The sequence below is a fragment of the Diprion similis genome, chromosome 4, assembly GCF_021155765.1.
Source record: "Diprion similis isolate iyDipSimi1 chromosome 4, iyDipSimi1.1, whole genome shotgun sequence".
NCBI lineage: Eukaryota > Metazoa > Arthropoda > Insecta > Hymenoptera > Diprionidae > Diprion > Diprion similis.
The window spans coordinates 27,108,997-27,130,583 of record NC_060108.1 but is presented as its reverse complement, the minus strand read 5'-3'; the positions used below and the strand labels follow the sequence as shown (position 1 = coordinate 27,130,583).

At 37.3% G+C, this 21,587-nt stretch overlaps 1 protein-coding gene and 1 long non-coding RNA gene across 2 annotated transcripts in view; one reads left to right on the top strand and one right to left on the bottom strand.

Moving 5' to 3' along the window:
- LOC124406123 overlaps window positions 1-2,164 on the top strand; it is a 32,862-nt gene extending 30,698 nt beyond the window's left edge. The window contains exon 4 of the long non-coding RNA XR_006929162.1: window positions 2,154-2,164. This is a non-coding gene — a long non-coding RNA (uncharacterized LOC124406123). The remainder of the gene's footprint in view (window positions 1-2,153) is intronic.
- Window positions 1-21,587, bottom strand: part of LOC124406122 (circadian locomoter output cycles protein kaput-like) — a 52,841-nt gene that overhangs the window by 30,483 nt on the left and 771 nt on the right. The gene's annotated exons all lie outside the window — the stretch shown is intronic.

Genomic DNA, 21,587 nt, shown 5'->3' with positions numbered 1-21,587 from the left:
AGGCAGACAGGTACCTAAATACGAATAATTTATCATTTCCATAATTGGACGCAAACAACTCGTCGGCCGGCTGGACCGCGGGAGGGAGACCAGGCTCGTGTGACGTAATCCCGAAGGTTGTCACTTGTTTTTCAACTTCCTCGTTACCTCGATGATACAAACTTGGGTATAACAAACCATGCACGGTGGCGCGACACCGTCGCGATCACCACACAATGTTACTCCGGCCGAGTGAAACGAATTTTTTACGCCTAGTCACGATCGCGATTTCACCAAACGATCCGCGATTCTTGGGAAATCCGCGATTAGACGAAAATAAGATGGAGGATAGTCAAGAATGAATGAATGAATGAATGAATGAAGGAAGGAGAGAGATAGAGAGGGGGAAGGAGAGGGGGGAGGCAGAGAATAAATTAATTCATTCTGCTTTATACGTACGTACACATATACACGTATAGTATACCTATTATATGTATAATGGATGTTTTCTCGTTACGTATAGGTATAATGGGACAGCCAGACGAGATCCATGGACCAATGACTGTGAGAAAGAATTTCGAAGCCTGTAGGAGGAGGGGCGGGGGGGGGGGGGGGGGGAGGGGGGGACGGAAGATGCCGAGTGGTTGACATTGCGCTACTATACAGAGGATGGAGTTGTTAACTGGCATTGCATATATTACACGCGCAACGAGAAACATACGCACATATATATATACATATATATACCTATATTGCTATACCTACGTAGGAAGAGAGGAAGAGAGGAAGAGAGGAAGAGAGGAAGAGAGGCGATATCGCGAACGAGGAGGAGGACATTCTTTGCGTGGGAAAATAAGCTCTTCTTATTATAAAAGTTCGCTGACTGTTGCTGGGCTGCCAATTGCTACAGAAGCTACCGATCAACGACCGTTTTTCGATTCGACCGATGCAGAGCTTGTGTGCTCCCGAAGTACAAGTTTCTATTTATGCTTCTTCCGCGTATATTCCGTAGGTGTGAAACTTGTGTAAATTGGTACAAGTGTTGTACTACGCGATGCGTACGATCCAGACGCACGTTTATCGTTTAATCTCAAAGTCGTACGACGAAGCATGAAATATAGTTCGGACGAAGTAATAAGAATAATAATACAAAAGGAAAGAAAAACAAAACAAAAAATAAAACCACAGAAATATTACTCAAACAACGCTATTTGTCAAATAAAGATAATCGCAAGTGCATGATTAATTACATTTACGTTACAGAGACGTGAGATTGCGATAATCATTTCCGAAAAATTTTTAGGGGTGGGGGGTTGGCGAGAATTTTTTTTTACTCCCATCAACATCGGAATTTAAACTCTCAAACAACTTTCACGCGGAATACCGACAATTCCGTTATTCTGCACCATATCGTTTACATGTAAAACATGATAATGAGATGCGAGGAAAAAAATTGTATATAAAGTATCATGAATCCGATGGAGATTGAAATATAAAATGAAATGATTGAGGGATCCGAGGAGCTGCAGGAATTTCATGAAAAATAATATAGGCAATGAAATGCGAATACTGTACATATTATTCGCTAGTATTTTTACAATACGAGATGGTAATAAGGTTATGAAAATCCTTCTCTAGCCTAATCGCTGTCAATTTCTACCCGAGTATGCAAGCTGACAGGGTCATCGCACACACACACACACACACACGAAATACGTTATCGCCAATGTTTAGGTGTATAGGAGAAAAGCGTTATCGCCATTAAAACCACGCATCGTCTCGATTCACATACTTGAATCAGTTTCCAAAATTAATCGTCGCTACGCCACGTATCGTTGCATATACGAAGGTATAATATCGTGACAATTCTGTGTCATGTATTATCACAGTTACTGCCCATTGTCAGATAAGCAATCCGCGTTAAAGACAAAAATAAAAGTCAACAGCGTTGATCATTGAAGTGAGTGATTGAAACGAGACGTAAGACAAAAGTATAGAGTCGTGGCTAAAGATTTCAATCAACAGATATACGTTCCTGTGAAAAACTTGACGTTTTGCGTTTTTATCAAACGTCAAGAAAAGAAAGAGAAAGAGAGAGAGAGAGACTACTATTTACATATAGTTTGTTTATTCGATATTTTCCCGCCATTTTCCAATAACTTGGAGATATCGAGTGTTTCAACAATATACATACGGAGAAAGGAGAGAAGTAAGAAAAGGCATGAGGAAGGCCGCTAGATGGTGTATAATATTACAATTGGTTTGCGCGAGAATTGAAAACTAAGGAGACCACCAGCGGACGTGTCTGGTTATATGAACCACGCGAACAACACACATACAACACATACACAAGCCTGCAGCACGGAATCGTGAAATTTCTTCATCATGCAGCTTTGATGGATATCTCGCCGTCGGCCAGAGTCTAGACACCACAGACGTGTTAAACGATATCCCCGGCATCGTCGGCTGCTACGCTGGCTCATCTCTGTAACACGTGGAGAACTTGAACCAAAAGCAGGAATTAAGATTCACGATTTGATACCTGCGACTCGAGACGTCTGGCCATCCCTGCTATGCGCTGTCTCCACTTCCAGCTGTATAATACACGTGTGTGTACATATATATATATATATATATATATATATGTACATATACGTATATTCCCATATGCTACATGGTGGTAAGATTATCACTTGGACGCAGAGATTCTCCACATACGTACGAGTCGCAGAGAACTTGAACTGCATGATTCGAGAATGAAAAAACGTATTGCACAATAAAAGAAAAAAAAAAAAAAAAGTACTTCGTATGAATATTTTTTGCAATTAAGGAATTGCTGTTGCGATCGACAGTCATTACATCACGTGTCCCATACGTCGAAGCGAGGAACAATCAAAGAGAACAAAAATAATCCGTGCACAATAAAAATTGCCAACTTTCACGATACCTCTATCTTTCGCGATGAAAATTGCAGGGCCAAACTTGTTGCGGTTGAAATTGTTGGGATAGGAGAAAGAGAGAAGGAAAGTTTGAGATAAGACTTCCGGTGTTATAGCGGAAGCTGGCTCGAGGCATGCGTCCACTCGAGGTATAGATACGTCGGCATATGCCTACCTTGTACGTTTCAGAGAATAAGGATTCATTATTCAGCGGCAGCTGTTTGGTCGTCGTCGGGGCGATAACCCGCACCTTGAAAAACCGATAGCCGACAAGTTCGGAGAAGCGTATATGTATGTGTGCGAGGTCGTCGTCGCCCAACGGTATAAACTGGCGGAGTATGAAAAAAAAAACAACAAAAAAACAAATAAGAAAACGCGAAGCAAAAACGAGGTATAGGAAGGAAGAGGTTTTTTAAAAAAACCGCTTTTGCCACGGAATATCTAGATTCAAGATTTTCAATTCCGTGAATTTCTGGCTTGCTAAAATTTCACCACTTGTTCTCTTTGTTTTGGATCTTCGATATTTTCACCTTCGGAATCCTGATCATTCTGATTTCCACTTTTTCTCATTTTTAGACACCTACTCGTTGAGTAAACTCGACTGCGCGAGTATATTTTAATTTTCGGAATTTTATTCTATCGAAACTTTATTTTTCCGAAATTTTACTGCATCAGAACTTCACTTTGCAGAACTTAGCTCTGTGGTGACTTGAATTTTCGGAATCTTAAATTCCGGAACTTTGAGCCATCGCGTCGGTTTGCCGACAATTCAAAACTTTAATATTCCGTAAAAATTTGATTTCTTAACTTCAAGTTCCGCCACCGAATAAAAAATTCTGAATTAGGTGCTTTCCGATCTTTCCAAATTCGGAACTTCAACCCCGTCCCGGAAAAACGTTTCATGTCTTGTACTGATAGATCTCGTCGAGAAATGCCACGTAACAACAATATATTAAAGACATAAAACGTAGATGCATACATATGTATAAATGCGTATGCGTAAATACATAAAACAAACAACGTTGGATCGAATGAAATCGATCATCGGAGGCAGGAAGACAACGCTAAGGTATAATTTCACTGTAGAAGGAACCAAGTGACACAATAACTGGCGTGAATTCTTTTCACTTTGACAGCATCGTTGCTTGCCAGCCCGCGTATGTTCCGCGATTTCATGCTTAAGCCACCAGCAGCTAACCCATGCAAATATAAAACATAACATATATATATATATATATATACATACACACGCTTGTTTTTAGTGTTGTTTTTTTATCCCTCTCCCTATCCCTCTCTCTATCCCGATTTCTTTGCCTATAACCACGCCACGTCTCCACCATATTTTTCTTATTTCTCTTTTACTCTCGAGGTCAGATATTTAATTGCTGTTGTTTGCCCGGATTCTTCAACGCGTCCTCCTCTTCCTCCTCCTCGTCTTTGGCCCTGCGCGATATTATAATCCGTGACGCATGGTGGCCCGTCGAGTATCAAGTGCTGATCGCGTTCTCACACGTCCCTCGCATACTGATAAACACACATACATCTATATACATACATATTTATATATATATAAATAATAACACTTGTATGTATATCATAACAAATACGTGTAGTACGCATAGAGAAAACGGGCCGAGGTCCACGGAAACATCTTATCGCATCGATATAGATCGTTCGGTTGACCGTTTCTTCATCCCCCCCACCTCACACTTAGATTTTTCTTTATTTACTTATTTATTTATTTATTCATTTTCTAACCTAGTTCTATTTGTTTTTATCTATTTTTATCTCTCTTCTTTTTTCATTCTTTACTGTCTTTAGTTTGAATTTTGCTATCGCTTTTATTGTATTTTATTTATACCTATACACATTTTATGTTTACATATATTTTTATATACCGTCTGAGGGGGACAAAGAAACGTTTTTATCTATCTATCCACCTATCTATTTGTCTATCTCTCTTTGTTATATATATATCATAAGTGTCATAACGGAAAATAAATAATTACCACGAAACTGCAGCGCAACGTGAAATATTTCGCGAAAATTATATAGGTATATTAAGGTGCTTCATTTGAAACGAACATTTTTTTTTTTTCGCTGACACATAAGAATTTTGTTCCTTTTATCGAAAAAAGAATTCCCTGAAAATTTGAGCCCTTAATTTTAATTTTAAGTAGTTCCTTTCGATCGATGTATATTTCCCATTTAAATAACATGTACGAAAATATAACAATTTTTAAGAAAATTAGACTTTCGAGACCGACACCGATGAGACGGGTTCAAGTACAAAAAAAATGTTGGTGGGTACTTTCAAAGAGTCACTAATATACTACAAATTTTGACTAATCGCAATGAAATACCATGAAATCAAACGGAGCTATGTTAATTTAAATTAGAAAAATCATGAATTACATGTTATTTAAATAAGGGATATATACATCGATCGAAAGGAACCACTCAAAATTAAAATTAAGGGCTCAAATTTTCAGGGAATTCTTTTTTCGACAAAAGGAACAAAATTTTTATGTGTCAGCGAAAAAAAAAAATGTTCATTTTAAATGAAGCACCCTAAGGTATATACGTATATATAGATACTACGGTACACATGACGATTATTGACAAACGTACTATTATATTCTCGTGGTGATTATTATCGACACAATTATGTTAGCACGTTCATTTCAATACCTCATATCGATATTTAATTATAAACATTTATTTACTCACATAATTAGCTATATATGATTAATTGTGTACATCAAAACCGTTCTGGGTCAATGAAAATTAAATACAGATCGTCCTCAATTGCGTTCTAAAAATTTCTGCAAAATTTGAAACCGATTATCTGAACCATACCGATATTTATAGTTTTTGTAGTATACTATAATTTTTATAGTTACTGTAATTTCCAGATGAAAATATCATTTATTAAATGCAATCTTCGTATAGTTATTTATACAATTTTTATATAATCCCGTTTTATCTGCAATCACGCGGCAAAAAGGCTGCTCAACGGTGAATATATATATATATATATATATATAATATATAAAATGCATGAAGGCATACGTGCAATTTAACGAAAAGATAATACACGTGCGTTTGTAATGTGTAATCCAAAGGTGGAAAGAAAAAAAAAAAAAATAGAAAAATTAACGAAAAAAAATGGAAAAAGAAAAAACCGCGGAGCTGTCGATTACTGTTATAATTTATTGATGATATGTCTCTGCACCGCGTCGGTGTTTCGGATAAAATTGCAGCACGACAACATGAATCAGCAGGCGTAACGTAACGTACAGAGAATAATAATTAATTACTCTCTAATCGTCAAACGATCCAACTACAGCGTGAATCGTGCTTGTCAATAAAACGATAATTTATTGTTAAAACGAGAAATAACGCGAAGGTTGCATAAAACCGCCGAAAGATTTAGGGTAGCTATACAATAAATATCCAAATATAATTATCGAATATTCGTCGAAATACTGAAGGGATAATTTAATTACCACGAGTTATCTGCTTATTATTACTTAATTTATCTTCATATTCTTACGCACATCTTCGAGCTACAGCAGCTACGGTGATTATCTTATACGCTACTATATGTATAATGTAAAATAAATAAATATATATATATATATATATATATATATATATATATATATATATATAATCCTAACGGAAAGGAGAAGCTTTAAAAAAAAGCACTGGTGACAGGCTGACGCGACGACAAACACAAACGAAGCCAAGCTGCAGCCTTGGTCTATATTATGTGTAACAGTAGCCAGTTTAATAATAATTGATCAAACTGGATGTGATGTACAAAAATATTTTTACGCATTGTTCAATGCCGCGTCACGCGCTCGCCACTCACACTTAAGCAAGTCACCCCCACCCCGTATTACAAATCCACGTATCACACTGGCATTGGTGAATATGTGCGTGTAAACGAGTCGAAAAGTACGTACCAACGTACGTTAGACGGTCTGCTCGTATGTGTATATATATATATAATACTCGGGATGATTCACATCGTAAGCATTCCTGCTATAGTTGTGTGATGATAATATAAAATCTAATAAACCTCGTCTACACACAGAGATGTCTATCTCTCCGTTATACCTATATATATATATATATATATATATATCTGTATATACATAGAGTATAAGTCTCTCGCCAATAATATTATACATGCGTACATACACACGCATATATGTGTGCATGTGTGTGTACACGACATGCGATATATATGGATGACTATGAGAGGTATGGATCAGCAAACCTCCGTATAATTTATTGTCAAAAATTAATGGGTCATCCAAATTATATTATATATATATATCATCTCTACGGTACAACATTAATCATTTTTCATCACGTTATTCCCCGATTTCTAACGTCACGGTTATATATATATACGTGATAATCATTGGGTTCGTATGAACGGGACAGATTTTCAAGGAAAAATTCATCTTCTTACTAAAATATATAAATATATCAATATACATATATATATATATATATATATGTTACGTATATTATCCAAGTAATTTTATCAACCACCTCGTCAGTATAGTTATGTATCAAATCTTGAGAACGACGAATCCTTGATTACGGAAACAATGAATTAAAAACCTAGATAATACGGAATCAATCATCAATCACGCGTTAATAACACATCGAGTAAATAATAACTGAATAATTAAATTCCATACAACACTGATTCATTTCCATTTTTCTACCCAAGAATATTACCAACATTATCAAATTTTCCACAGTGGCTCGTAAAACTATGAACAGCCTAGAATCTACCTTACACAAAGGGTGGGGGGCGACTTTATCTGATGACAATGAAATTAAATTCTTCGCGTCGACCATACATACTACCCATATAGTTTTCCCCGTTCTGTCATTTCTCGTCTCCCTCTCTTCTGACATATGGATATCAACACTTCTTATTTCACGCCGCTGCGGCAACCGATTCGAGGCATTTAAATATTTGAAAGTTAGTCAGTCGGCCAGCGAACTTTGTAGCCAAGTCCTCGGGCTAATTTTTACCTTATATATACCGATTGTGAGACTGGAAGGGGAATGAGTTTGCAACGCGTGAGGAGCAAATAAGAAAAAAAAAAAAAAAAAACACAGGAAGAAGAAGAAAAAAGGAATAGAAAAAAAAATCAATTAACTATTACTCGTGCAGTAAAGCAATGTAGTGAAAAAGAGAATCTGTTTTACCGACTACCCCAAAATTCTCTGTCGTTTTTGTAAAGAAAAGGAACGCGATGCTCGGTATACTCCCCAAGAACGAAATCTCAATTCTCGTATCCGAGTGTAAAGCGACTTGTTTCGACTTCGGGTGGAGAAGATGGTAAGAAAAAAAAAGAAATGAACAAAATGAAAAAAAAAACACACACACACACACACACCGATTATTTCACATTTCCAGCAAACCATTTTGCTGGAGCAAAATACTCAATATTATATTAATTTTTAGCTTAGGTTTTATTAGTTTTTTTTTTTTTTTTTTTTTCAATAAAATTTTATTATTTATAACACTAACGATTCCTGTGACAGGATCCAAGTACATTTGTACGATTGACAGAAAAAAATGTAAAATATTTCAACTCCCATTAGCGTAATTCTGGATCGAGAAGAAATTGTGAATGAACTCGAATTATACATATAGATATGTGTGTGTGTGTGCCAGACACTGACACGATCATCGCACGTAATCGTATATATAAATAAATAAACAAATATATATATATATATATAAATATGTGTGTGTGTGTGTGTGTGTGTGTGTGTGTGTGTGTGTATGCGTTGTATAACGTTTGTACGTACAAGTCTTGTACAGAAACGAAAATAGATCACGTTATTCTTTACGACTTTGATCGTCGGTCTGTTCTTCTTCAGCAACGGAAGTGACACAAGGAAAATAAGATTCACCTCGAGTAGGTGTACAGCTAAAATTAAATTTATGTACGTATATACATATAAAACATGTCGAGCGTTGCGAAAGCATTGAGATTCAATTGAACTCAGCGGCAGAAAGGCGTATCTCGCGTCGATTTCGAGCTTTATGTGTAAAGAACGGTAAAACCTTGATGTGAACGTTTTTTTTTTTTCTTTTCTTTTAGTTTCTTTTCTTTTTTTTCTTCATCTTCTTTTTCATTCCGTGCTTTATCGAATCAAGAATACGTCTAAGTATTATCACTCGCAGAATCTTCTTCTGCGTCGACATTCACCCAAGGAAGCAAAGTCGTCGAGGTATTTCAAGTAAAAAAGTTCGTCCGAAGGATTCCTCGATGCTTTTTCTTTATTTCCGTCTTTCTTTTTTCATTTATTTGAAATAGTTCAACGACTTCGCCTAGTGAAGAACGTTGTCCACCATCAGCGAATTGAGTATATATATTTTAAATCCATTAAATTCAATCTGAAGCCATGTAGATCGTCGTATACCGATAATAATACACAGTTATAACAGTTGTACGCACCTTTATTAAAATTTTGTCGTATACGCAAAGATGATGGGAGTGATTATCTTATACCGAACTGGTTGCAAAAAGACAAAATGTCATTTCGATCTTACCTGCAATCAGAAAAAAAATTAAGAAACTTAGTTAACTTGTGCACATCTTGGATAAAAATCATGGAAAAATGTAATTATAACAGTTAAAGAAAGAAGAAGAATAAATTATTATTTTCACGGACACTTTCTATCCACGAAGATGGATCTCATGTATATTCAATAAATGAAAAATACAATATTCATACGAACAAGAATATTTTATATTCGACTAGAGCACAATTCGTCGCGAGGCGAATTTGTAAGAATTCGCTATCACGTAAAATTTTTAAGAAATCAGGATCGTGGTTCATGACCATTGCCTAAAAGTTGAAAGAAAAATTATTATATTTCATATACGACGTGAAATTCTCTGAGATTTCCAGTTTTTCTCCATGGGATATGAAAATTTCCTGAGAATTTTGCAATTCCATAATTGCCATGAACACTGGACACGGTATATAAGTTGGGTTAGGCGAGGGCAGCCAACTTAAACGCCGACTGACACTCTGCGGCGTGTGTTGAGATAGGGTATGACCGATACAAGCTGGGAGGCGGACGGATGTAATCTTAACCGCTCGTTATTATTATCATCGTTTTACGAGGTTACATATAAATGGCACGTAACAAATGTAAATAAATCCTGCAAACGCCCTCCCCGCACTCGCCGGAAAACCGCGAGCGAATATTTCACGGGAAGCGATTTCGCGACTTGGATAATAAATTGCTCATTGCACAGTTCTCGACTTTCAATTATACATAATATCGTTTTAACTTTACAAATCAGAGGTCGTGCAAGGTTGATGTGTAATTTTTCCGTTTTTCCCTTCTTCCCTGAGTGGAAATATTCAAAAATGAAAAGAAAAGCTTCGCGACTTACATATATTGTAAACTACTAAACTTGAGTTTAATTTTTTTACTACGATTCAAAAAAATATCGATAATATATATTAAAAAAAAAAAACAAGTTTGCTTTAACCATTTAGTCATTCGTACTAAATTTTTTACCTTTTTTTGATCACAAAAATTGTCTAACATCGTTGTAGAAAAAAAAAAAAAAGATGTTGAAAAGTAAATTTCAAAAACTCTTCCATATATGGTGTAATCGTTGCAATATGAAGAATGTAAAAACTGTAAAAAAAAAAAAAAAAAAAAAAACTTGCGAACAAAACTGTGAACGCGGCAATCAACCCAGTGGTTTCCATCACTTCCGGATCCCGTATGTATATGAAATGGAGACACCGTGCGATATGTTATACGTTACGCAATCGATTCCGCAGACCGCGTCCAAACGCGGCGATGTATGTAGGTAGGTACGTGGATTGTACGAACGTTGAAACACAGAAGCTGGCGAAAAGAGACGTAACAAAGAAGCATGACTAACATGTGTCCTAGGCAGAGGACACGAAGCGCCGTCCGGACCAAACCAACTTGATTGCACCGGTGGTTCAGGGGCGGACAATTGATGCAGGATCGAAATTTTTGGAAATTTATTAAACCATTATACGTGAAGAAAATATAAATTCGAAGTAAGTAATATGTAAATCATAAATAAGTGAAAGGAAGGAAATTCAATTTCTAAATTTGATTTGTCGGTTTATTTGACAAACATAGTTGAAATCAAACACGTCGATATGAAAATTTCAATGTTTTCGATCGATTTCATTCGTTACAATCAATTTGTATTTTCCCTCTTTCCAATTACTTTTGAATTCTGCATATAAAATCGAAGTTGTTCGGTATTCCAGAAGTATCAAAAAAAAAAAAAAAAAAAATACCGAGGTAACAGCGATCGCTAGGTTCATTTCTGCAAGAATGACTGCTTTTCGGCTAGCAGCTGGCACGAGAATACTGCACGGTTACGAATATAGCGTAAAAATAAATACCAAAGTGCGTAAGAAGCGCAACAAACATGAGCACCGTCGGTGTATTTTCATTTATTTTTTTTTGTTTGTTTTCCCAAACTTTTTGGCCAACGCCTGTGCAAACTATGATGCAAAAGTGATACAGAAGGTGAAAACTCATATATATTACATCTAAATATACTTCTTGTCAAATAAGTTATTACATAATACCTAATTTTTCATCGGAATCGAGAATGCAATCAAGATGAAATCGTTCGGTTGATTAATGATTCGAGTGATCGCGATATATCAGGGTTCTCGGATTCGCAAAAAACTACGACAATATGATGATCTATAAATACGAATTGGTGGGTTTAATGTACAAACGCAAGTAATAGATTCTCTGCCTTTATATTAGGTTGATTGGATAGCGATGTCGTTAGGTAATAATATCATAACTATAACTATCGGTTATATATGTATGTATATATATATATATATATATATCAAAGTTTGTCGCAAGGAACTTAGCGTCGAGAAAACTAATGAATTGGAATTCGCACCCATTAATAGACCGCGCCCTTTTTTTCGTTCCGATGTTGCGCGGGATTAAGCGAATTAGAGTCATAGAAAATCGCCAAAATAGTACGAGTGAACTTATGATTTTTCAATTTTCCTTTTAAACGTGCAAATGACGTAAAAATTTGAAACATCTCCAAATTTTCGCTATAAAACGAGTATTACAGAGACATGGAATAGTGACGGAAGGTGTTTTTTATTCCCCAAAGAGAAGCGAGACAAGAAATACCACGAATTCAGTTGTACATACATATGAATTATATATATACAAATACACAAGTATGTTTGTGTACTATATTGAGAGACTTTGATCCCGGATTAAACCGCATTTTGATATACCTAGTATGCAACTCCGAAGCTTTTCTTTTTGTGTTACGCGGTATAATATTAATATTATACAACGAAATATATGCAATAATTAATTGATACAAATTACGATATCAAAATTTTTCCCCATCGTTATTCACGATTACATGTAGCCGAAATTGATTATTCATGTAAGATTTTCGTCTCGCCGTCGACGATACAAAATTTTGTCATCGGCATGCAGTTATTTTTCATTTCACGTCATTAGATACAGAGATACCATAATATGAGTATAGATGAAACGGTAGTTAAGCGTGTTTACGAAATATTGTCTGTTTCGATTCGGAAAAAAGGAATCGCACGATAAAAAACATCACGATTATTATCATCCAGGGATGTAGTTATAGGTTAAAAATTGCAATATTCCCAAACCCGAGAAGTGCATCGTCGGTCGATTCGCGTATAACGTGCACGACTCCGAAAATATTGAGTGACGCTACCGGGCAAATATTTACGCCAGACTCGAACTGGGATTTGTCCCAAGGTCTCGACGAGACGACGAGACGAGACGAGACGAGACGAGACGAGGAGAGATGAGACGGGAACATAGAATAATCAAGCAACGAGAATTGAAGCTGCGCAGAGCGATAGCGTTTCTCGGTTGCCATTTTGAACGACGTTGGAAGACCGAGTGCTTGCTGTATGCCTGCATTTTGTCGAGAGAAATATTGCAACGTGCCGACAAGCCATACATGCCATACTGGATGTGTTGTATCAATCAGTAGATTACGAAACAAGCTCTCTTGGCATTGAAATCAAGAAACATTTTTATAAAGATATTCTTTGATTTCAGAGGAGATTTTACGCTTTTATATTTTATATTAACGATTGTCACCGACGACGAACGAACGAACCGTTATCTACAAGAATTACATGTATCGCATTCGCCAAATATTCGTTTAAAAAACCAAGTAGGTGTATGTTTCGTCAAACCGAGCAATTTCGCACAAGTCTCGCAGGGAGGAAATTGATTCAAATTGGACACTCGGTATATGAGAACTAACGTATACCTCGAACAGGACATTCTTTCAAGTCTAGACGCTAGTTGTTCGATTGCCTTTCTTTTCTTTTTTTTTTGGGGTTTTTTTTTTCTTTTTTTTATATAATTATATATGCATGACTCGAGTGTATCTCTTTTACATAAACGTTATACGGACAAGCTGTCTACATCCACATACGGGAATTTCTGAGCTTATTACATTATAATATAGATAATAATAATAATAATAATAATAATAATAATAATATAATAGCCCAAGTACCTAACTATTAATGTAACGGATGATGCAAAAGAGATCAAGAAACTTGTATGATGTATGGATGCAAAGTGAATATGATGTTATTATTTGATGGTAAAATGCAGGTATACCAACATAATAGACAGCAAGTCGGCGGGTGGTCTGGATAATCTGTTAGATTGTTCGATTTGTGAAGAAAAATGCAATTCGATCGTTACGTTTCTTTCTCGCCAGCTAGGTTGCGTTACGTAGGTATATGTATATATAATGAATATCGATGCGAATCTCTTGGCGGGATCTACACTGCCTGGGAATAATTCGTCCTCGTTGAGCATCACTGTCGTAGCAGAGACCTCGCAAGTATTTCCAAATCTGCTCTCGAGAAATCCGGGTGGGTGAAATCCCAGGTGAGAGCATCGCATCCCGAATATATTCCGAATTTCGTCGTGGGCGTATATATTGTACACATTATTACAGAGGATATTGTTTCAAATTCATATAAGAAAGAAATTAAATAAACAACTTTTCCTCAATCATTTTTTGTTTTCGTTTGAAGCCTCCTACATGCAGCAAGTTTAGTATCATTACATACCTTACGTGTGTGTAACAATATACATATGTGAATGCGAAAAATGCCTACACGTTACAAATTTCAGCATTCATCAACGAGAATATTATAATAATAGTGTAGAAATTATTAAACGCGTTCTTTTATCTCTCGATGAAACGAAAAACGATTATTCGCAACATTGTTTTGTCCACTTCATAATTGCAGTACCTATGTATTTCAGTATGATATATATGGTATATCGGTACGTATCAGGTGGTGCTGGTTCGTTATACTTCACACATAATTACTCTCACCAAAGATTATTCGTTTTCGCGGAATTGAATGTAGGTATATGTGTATGAAAAATAATCATTGAGGTACATATCAGTACGTATGTTTTCTGTTTTTTTTTTCTCAAATCCAACAACTGTAAAGACAAAAAAAACATTGAATCAATAACGAAAGATATTTGAAAAGTTCAGCCAACAAAAGGTCAGAATGTGCGAAATTTTTATTGAAAAATAACAATGATTCAGACACAATTCGTTAAATATTATCAATTATTAATTATACGCACATGGTATATCTCTGAAAGAAAATGTAATTTAAAAAATACAGGATGACGAGAAAAGTAAAACTAGTTGGGTATACAGGGTGGGTGTATGTATGTAATTCAAGCTAGAGATGGCGAACTCTGCAGCGAGTAATAGACGTGCAAAGCTCTTTTAGATCGTGAGAGTTTCTGCAAGAAAGGGAAAACTCGTAACTGAGAACTCGAGAGTGGAAACTGGAAACTGGAAACTGGAAACTCGACGTGCGATAATGAAGCAAAGTTGCTGGAAGACTGGTGTATTATAAAACATTATACAGGCAGGCATATTCGAAATTTCTTCCTTTAACGCGTCCCCTTCACGTCGTCTGCAATCTTTTAACGAGGTTTTCATTTCAGAACCCAATTAACAGTTCTAATTACCTGAGTCCTCTTACCTTCGACCGAAATCGACTCGCCAGACTTCGGTAAACGGGAAAAATTTCATGTACTATACGTATATGTATTATAGGTATAAGGTACGTAGCAATACAGTCTTACGAAAAAATATGATTGATGAGGTATAGAGACAGATATAGCGGAATATAAAGATACAGACAAGGCGCGGTAAACTGTTTTGTGTATTATATAATTCCCAGGACACGGAGTACAAGATGTAAAAATCCATAAACATTTCGCGATCAATCTATACATATATGCAATTCATCAATCTGAAAAGTGAAAAACGACGAATTTGTCAGATTTTTCGTTCCGCTTCCGGGAGTACATCTACATTTGAAGAAGGTCTCTTTACATGAACAAAAAAGAAGAGAAAGAAAAAATAATTACTCAACCTTTCGTACCTTGGATTGAAAACTGCTCATCTATTATATGTATATACCTCGAGACATGCGCATCAGCTTTCAAACTAAACTTAAAAAATCCGAAAGAAAATTCTCAATCGAATAACCGTTCGGAATGTAGTAAGAAGAATAATGGAAATTTCTCGGGTCAATATTGCTTGCAGATGAGTTATATTTCGTGTAGCCAAAAGTGGATGCAGGGTTAAACCGTGCCGATGACGAAAGCTCTTATGCGAACGCCGCTTATGACAGAGGTACAGGTAAGTACACACATACATATAGTTAGGTATGTATAACGATACGTGACGGTGGTTAAATTTAAAAACTAAAATAAAACAACTAAACTGCGGAGTGGCCGTACGTTAACAATTGACAAATATACGAGTATTGCGCGTGGGCATGCATGCATGCCTGCCGGGGGAGCGTGAGATGCTTACTCATGACCCATCCATTCATATTTCACTCCGTCCATGGCCGAGGAAGAAGGAAGAAGGCGAATTAAACAACAGCCCATGGCTGCGGCTGGTCAGTTTGCAAATTGCATACTTATTGATTTTGTCGCGAAACTGCAGATGACGGACAAAATCTGAATCATTATTATATTTCGAGTCACGGATATTTCACGATCGGATAATTGGTAACAATAAACGTACGTGTAATAATTATACATCCAAGTATATACGTACAGATTCGATCGGGAGTCTCGGTGGTAGGATGTTCTTGACGTAGGTATACGTAGACGTACTGTGATTGAATGAGGCTATAAAACGTTCGACGTACAGTCAGGTCGATGATGTTTGGAATGAAAATTTGAAAAATGTCCGCACGCGAGACACAATTCAGTCACACCTACATCTGAGAAGGTGTCAGTGATGAGAAAAAATAGTTTGAAAAAAAAACTGACTTTCAACTATAAACCCATCTTTGAATCAGCAAAATTCAAGAAATCACATTATATTTGCGAGCATTTTTTCATCAGCGAGAAACTCAATTCACGTTGCAACAATGATGCTGCATCATATCTTCGCACATCACAAGTTTAGAAGATGTCCCACCGCCTTGGCTCATACCCTGCAGGATGTCAGACTCCATCCATCCATCCGTTGGGCAGTCGCTGTTGCTGATACGACGATTAATCAACAACAAGTCATCGACATACTGTTGCAGTCTCTTCGATATTGGAATAATGTGCGGACAGAGAGACGCAGCTGTATCTATATGCCTACGTAGGCACACACGCAGACAGTCACAGATGCAAACACAGAATCGTGATCGCAGCAGCATAACATGGCAGAGGCCTAAATATTGCGTGCCCAAGTAAACAGGCATCGTCTATCGATAGTGTAGGAATGGCGAAAAATAACCGATTTTCGATGAAATCAATTATTTTTTAAACTCGAATAATCGACCGACTCGCTTATTTTCCCTCACAATCGGTTGTTCTTTTCTTACTCCCATGAACGACGCGATGCAATAATCAATTTGTATGATTTAAAGAATAAATTATATAAATTAAAGTCGGTTCCGACCCCCTTGATTTTAGCGGGTCAGAAACAAGGTTGGCAGCACTAGCGTCTAGCTTACGCCTGTCGAATAGCGTGCGTCGTATCTGCTCGATGACGCTGCTGCGATTGGTTGAAGGCTGCCGTAGCCAACCAGCTTATTTCTGACTGACTCGCGTAAAGTCGAGGGGAGTCAGAACCGACTTTACTCGGTTGTACGTTATATACATTGCAAAATTTTCCCTCTTCCTTTTTATATAATATACATTCTCTGCTGCCATTTCTCGCCTCCGAGATTCTTTTTCTTTTTTACATCCTTATACCTTTTTTTCTTTCTTTTTCTTCAATCGTATGGATTTCTCGCCAAGTTTGAACAACTGCCGGAGTCGACGACACGCTGCAACGCATACACTAGTCAGTAACGAATATACCAACGTATGACCAGTTTTTTTATTTTCTCATATTTTAACCATTCATTCGATGCCGAATTTACCGAACACGGATTTAGATTTTATCGCATCAATATTCTCACTTCAATATTTAACAGTCAGATATAACTGGACATATAACCTCTTATACCTACATCGACGGCACTCATGGACAATATGCTCCACGTTGTAACCTGAAAAACAATTTATTGACTGCGCGATGAGCCCTCGATCATATTGTTATTGTTATTATTATACTATTTCATCAATGAGTATTCAGAGTTTGATGGGAATTTCGTTATTTCGTCTTCTCGGATCATACATTTTTCCTTTCATTTCACCACCTCTCTCTCTCTCTCTCTCTCTCTCTCTCTCTCTCTCTCTCTCTCTCTCTCTCTCTCTGATATCCATACACGTATTATATGTTTGCAATCATTTTATAGCTCGGCAATCGCCAAGGAATTAAGTCACGCGCGGTGATATTTGCTAGTGTAAACTTGAGAAAAAAAAATCCCCATTAATAAATACAAAAAGTAAAAAATCATGAACGGAAAATAAATAAATAAATAAATAAATAAATTAGCGAGTCAGTCAGATAACGAATCAGCCACCTCGGCAAGTCGTGAAGAAGAGATAAGAATGTAGTAAAATGTTTATCAAGATAAGTATATTGACTGCAGAGTTCGACAGTGGACGGTAAACAACCATTAAACGACAGATTACACATTCACCATGAGAAACGAGGAAAAGGGATAAAGAAAAGTAAAAACAAATAACCGGTTGGTTGGTTGGTTGGTTGGTTCTCATTTCTCTTGATATTTATTACGCCCACTGTACAGAAGACTTCAAGATTTCTGTGATAATTATTAAACTATCTGGCATTTATATACGAATATGCAAATCTTTTGATATCACTGCTAGATAGTTTGAAGCACAGAGAAGGAAAGTCGGTGAATTATATACAGGAAGAAAAAAAAAATTTCACAAGTAACCATGAAATCGAAAATTTAATCACTACTTATGATAAAGTAATTGATTAACCAGAAAATTAGACTACAAAAACGAAAAAAAATTGCATTATAAGATCGGTATTGAAGAATGTAATCTTCTCCTCAACTCTTCATATTGTATAAAACTAAAAGTCTCTCTGTGACAATGTGTCGCTAATAACTTCAAAACTACCGAATCGACGTCGATTCTAATTTTTTTTTTTTTTTGTCGATGGATAGCCACAATCTATGACCAGGTTTGACAATTAGACTACATCTCGTTACAAGCCAATCGATACGTTTAAAAAATATAACGATACAATTTGTGCGCCAAGTCGAAAGGGGATCATCCGCTACTTATGCGAATGCTGACTAAACTCTTACGTCACATACAGATAGAGAAAAGTAACGTCGAAGATTTTTCAAGGTCTCGACGCGAGGTCTAGAAAATAAGAGATGAAAAAAATAAAACCGCAAGAATCCACGACTACATATGTCCAACAGTTTTGCAACAAGAAGATGCATTTGTACCAGTTACCAACGACATACATATACATACATACATATATATTCATCATACGTATAATAAAAAGGGACATTTTTCTCTCCCAATCCCGAAAAGTGCCCTGCGACTTTACAATATATATGTATATATATATATATATATATATATATATATATATATATATGTGTGTATATCGTAGGCCTGTTTGCGGTGAAACGCGAAAGACGCGCGCATCTAATGCATAAAATTTCGCCAACGATGGATCGAGATCGGAGCGACGAGGCGAGGCGAGGCGAGGCGAGGCGACGATTTGCACGTAAAATCGAAAGTAACCCTGACCCTAGGCGCGGCGACGACCTCTCGAGGGTCGCTGCTGCTGCTGCGTGTTGCATGCATGAAACGAGGAGGAGAGCCTCCGCCTGGCGTTACCTACTTACTTGCGAAACCTACAGTCCGTCGTCGTATATAACCCGAAGCACTCCTGGACGATCGTCACTAACTAAACATTCGCCGTCGTTCATTGCTGCGGCTGCGGCTGCGGCTGCGGCTGCCGCGAAATTCCCGACGATCGGTATATCACGTACAGTTCGGTCACGAACGCGACGTTTATAAAACCGGAATCACGCAAGCGCGATATCCCCCCCCCCCCCCCCCCCCCCCCAATCCCCTCATCGCCCACCAACCTTCGTGACGGTGTTTAGTAATCCGCGAGGATGGGATTCGCGCGGTATTATAATTTAAGCTGCCTGCCTGCCTGCATGTAAACCCGGTACGATCAAACTACCCGGAGGTCGGCCATTGCGGGTATATCGAAAACTTGAGGGAAGTACCTACATGCTTCAGAGAGCAAGATATATATCTCTCTACATCTCTCTCTCTCTATACACTTTTATTATGCCTAGTACAGAGAGATAGAGATGCAATGTGTAAGTTTTTAATTCTCTATGTTTCTTTCCCGTATAATGTGAAAAACCGCGCAACAACGTGAAAATGAAAATGATGAGGAGGGTGGAGTGGTCTCAATGATTGTGTTTTCCCCACTTCTTTTTTTGTTTTTTATAAATTAAAACTGCCAAAATTAAATTCCGTTCACATACATGGTTATTATCGCATGTTGTTGATCCATTTACGATTAGAAAAGAAATACATATATGTATACGTATCGTCGTCGCGGTGGATTGTAAATTAATTTTTATCTCTGCCATGAGCGTTACGCAAGTAAATGGTACGTACGTATGCATGTACATGCCTGCTAACACAGTAAGATCGACGAGTATGTCCATAATGCCCGCGTACTTATTACACACAATATGTCAGGTAGAAACACGACAATGTAGCTGCAGGTACCTGCCCAAGAGAAAATATGTATATATCCGTTGATTACGCAACGGTCACTCGTATTAGCCGTATATACCTACTCGCGATCCGACTAAGCGGCAGAGATCAAAGAGAGATCGAGAAAAAGAGTGTGAAGGGGGGGGGGGGGGGGGGGGGTAACTTTTGTTCCTCCTCCTGCGAACGGATCGAAGATGATTGATATCGTGGTAACGTTGCAGAGTAAGTATATACGCGTACCTATATACGTAATGAGGAAAGACCACCATCTCTTTCCCGTCCATAACCTGATGCTGCGAACGGGAAGATGGGGCATGAGATAGATAATAATAACAATAACAATAATAATAAGTGTCACGATGAATGTCGCAAAGTAGTAAGTCAAGTAGTAGGAGAGCCTTGAAACTGGCAGCGATGCAAAGTTGCGCAAGGCTAACGATTGAATTCGCGAATTTGTACCCCGAGGCGGGACTATCGGCACTTGTACGTACGAGCTCGTCTCGCGGTGGCGAGTTGGGATATATATTCAGTCGCCAACTTGTCTAGCGAGTTAACTGAATATTTTCAAATGATCATACGACGCTGGACGTATGAATTCTTCACATAAAGTTTCGAATTCTTCGTCTTCTACTTTTTCTTCTTCTTCTTCTTAATTCCTTTTTGCGATTGCGTTACATCAGCGATCTCAGCTATCTCAGTAAGAGAACGACACGAATTGTGTTTACGGAACGGGGGAAGAAACCACCCTGCATATAGACAAAAGGATAGGCATTTGAAATCTAGTATACAACGCGGTATCATATTGCCAATTCCTTGATTCTTATTGCACTTCCGTTCGCATCAATTCCCTCATTGCATTCATGTTGGGTTAGGTTAGGGTAGGTTAGGTTATGATATTTTATGTTAGGTTAGGATAGGTACAGGCTGCTCTGCGTTCAAAGACTTGGAATTCATCGCTGTCGAATTCAACCATTAACGATTAATTATTTTCATTCAGAATTTTCTATCAAGATTGGATAATGGACGGATAATATTCGTAAGAGAGGATAACACGACGATGAAAAATCGCCGTTATAGGAACCTGACGTTTTTCCAAGTATTCTACCTCAGCCTCGAGTTGAAAAACTATTGATTATACCAGTTTGTAAAACTCTGAAATTTTTCTTTTAAATTTCAGTACGCCTTTTTCTGGACCACCTGTATCGTAGATAGTATAGTAGATGTGAGTCCCGGATGGACGACCACGGAACAACAGAGACCTTCACAAAGAACAGAGCCAATGAATTGCCGAATCGATATCTCGAGGGTGTCGAACCTGTACACACGTACGTATACGGTACATAAGACATACGTCAAGACTTGTCAAA